The sequence below is a fragment of the Carlito syrichta genome, unplaced genomic scaffold (genome assembly GCF_000164805.1).
Source record: "Carlito syrichta isolate Samal-C Ts95f unplaced genomic scaffold, Tarsius_syrichta-2.0.1 Scaffold289014, whole genome shotgun sequence".
NCBI classification, from domain to species: domain Eukaryota; kingdom Metazoa; phylum Chordata; class Mammalia; order Primates; family Tarsiidae; genus Carlito; species Carlito syrichta.
The window spans coordinates 276,299-279,216 of NW_007233110.1; positions in this window are offsets into that span (position 1 = coordinate 276,299).

Here is a 2,918-nt window from a genome sequence, read left to right on the forward strand (position 1 = left end):
TGGAGTTTCCTGTAGTGCTAAAAAATGAGAAGAATTAGCTGTTTTTTCGACTTTCTTCATCCATGATGGCTGCTGCATTACCAGGAGCTACCAGGCAGTGATGTACGGGATCTGGTCCGGGTGGCATCGATAGACAAACTGTCAGACCTTCCCCACTATGGCAGGGTTGAAGGTCTCCTCCTGTGGCCAGCTGCAATTAGGAAGTGTGGGCCTTTCAAGGAAACAAAAGGTGGTTAGGTTTCCTTGGTTTGCCTGATAACCTAACTGCTGTGCCACTCCTTGGAAATCCTTGAAGTGGTGGAAAACCAGTTGCAGAGGGATATCAGGCTTAGAGCACTGCTGCCCCATAATATTGATAGCAATGACAGACACAACAGTGACTAACACTGAACAAATAAAGACAATAACACAAAGTGAACAGACAGACCTAACTGCCCAAGGGTAATACCAGAGGGCCCAGTGATGTCTCACTGGAACCTCAGACCCAGGAATTAGTGTTGCGTCTAGCTTTCCTGGGGGTCCAACCAGAAGTGTGCACAAACAAAACAGGAACTTGACTCACCTCTCAGAATGCTCTGGGGACATTGTGAGTCTGCCAGAGAAGACAATCAGCCATTTGCGAGTCCACAGATTCACCAGGTCTGATGAACACTGAGGTTCGCATGTATGCAGACCCACCAGGCTACTGGTGATTGGGGCTGGGGATTAAGCTCTTGGATCTCCCGGGTGAGCCCCCAAATGAAATAGGGACCAAGTGCTTAATTCACAGACACCAACACCAAAAGTACAAGCTATAAAAAGGAGAGGTGTTTATTAGCCAAGAGCTGGGCTGGCGGCCACTTGTCTGCTGGACATAACAGTCCCACAGCAAGGGGCCCCATTAGCTGTAGGGGCTTGCCTAAATGGGGCTAAACCACATTGGGACTTTCCAAGTAGGACAAACCGCAACATCCTGGAGGCCTAGGTACTTTTCACGCAATGCAAGCGGGGTTCACAGAAGCGGAAAAAAAAAGCTGTTAAACAGTTTAACCTAACCAACTAGTTTCCAGGAAGGGAACTTTTTAACTGTGCAAAGGCTGAGTACATGCTTAACTGTGCAAAGGCTGAGTTTATGCTTAGCCTAATTTTTGACATTGTAGGTGTCTTTTTAAGCCCCTTTGCACAGTAACATCAAACAGCTAGTATTTTTGATGGTTTTGCTGCCTAGACCTTTACAAGTACTTCACATACCTTAACTCACGTAATCCAAGACACAGTTTTTAAAATTTAGGCTATTTATCAACCCCATTTTTCAGATGATGAAACTGTGGTACAGAAAAGTTAGGTAACTTTTCTACTGTCAACAACCAGTCAGGGGCCAGCTGAAGATTTAGACCCAAGAGCTTTGGTTGCAGAGGCTACTTTTGTTCTCCAAAAAGTATAACCATCATTGTGTATTGTAGCCTGTATCATGTATGTTGTCTGTAATAGTAACAGGTAATAGTATGGAGTAGAAATTGTATATCTAGGTAAAATAAAACCACTATAAAAATCTTGTAGGCATTATTTCGTACATTATGCTATTTATAAGTATTTTATTAAAAGTTATTAGTAGTTAAAATCTTTATAATAATCACTGTAGGGGTGAATAATATTTTGAATAATGTAATGTTTATTTTAATAATATTTCTTTTTATTGTGGCATAAAGTACATCATATCAATTCACACACAATCATTTTTTAGTGTCTAGTACAGTAGGATTAACTATACGAGTATTCTTGTACAGCTGATTTCTAGAACTTTTCATCCTGGAAATCTGAAACATTGTACCCATTAAACAATAACTCCTTATTTCTTTCTTCCTTGTTCCTGGCAACCACCATTTTAATTTCTGCCTCTATAAATCTGACAACCCTAGATATTTCATGTAAGTGGGATCATAGAGTATTCTGTTATTTGGTGACTGACTTATTCCACTTAACACAATATCCTCAAGATTTGCTCATGTTGTGTCATGTGCCAGAATTTCATTCCTTTTTAAGACTGAATAGTATCCCAGTATAGATCACATTTCCTTTACCCCTTTGTCTATTGACATTTGTGTGGTTTCCATATCTCAGTTGTGGTGTAGGACATTCTCATGAACGTGGGAGTACAGAATCTCAAGAACCTCTTTTCAACCTTTTGAATATGTACTTACAAGTGGAGTAGTTTGGGAAACTGTTAGACAGACTCCTCAGCAGTTGCACCATTTCACGTTCCCACATGCCATGCCCAAGGGCCCAGTTTCTCCACATCCTTGCCAGTTTTCTTTTTTCTTTCTTTCTTTTTTTTTAAACAATAGACATGATAAAAAATGAGTAGTGATATATTACAATGGTTTGATTTTCATTTTCTGGATAATTAGAGCTTTTGGGCATCTTCTCATATACTGCTGACCATTTGGATGTCTCCTTTCATTGCATGTGGATATTCAGTTTTCTGATATTTCTCTTAATATAGCTTACCCTATTGTGTTCATTGATTATTTCAATTTGTTATTTTAAATAACATCAAAATGAATTTTTTTGTTTGCTTTTGAGTTGGAGTCTCACTCTGTTGCCCAGGCTGGAGTGCAGTGGCATGCTCACAGCCACCATAACCTCAACCTACTGGGCCCAGTTGATCCTTCCACATTAACCTTCCAAGGAGCTGGAACTACAGGCTTGTGCCACCATGCTCAGCTAATTTCTCTTGATTTATTATAGAGAAAAAGTCTCACCAAGTTTCCCAGGCTGGTCTCAAACCCCTGGGCTCAGGCAGTCTTCTTGTCTCAGCCTCCCAAAGTGCTGGGATTACAGTCTTGAGCCACCACATCCAGCCAAACTGAATACTTTTTAAATTTTAATTTTAGAGTTGTGGGATACATGCAAGGATTTGCTTCACAAGTAGATTATGT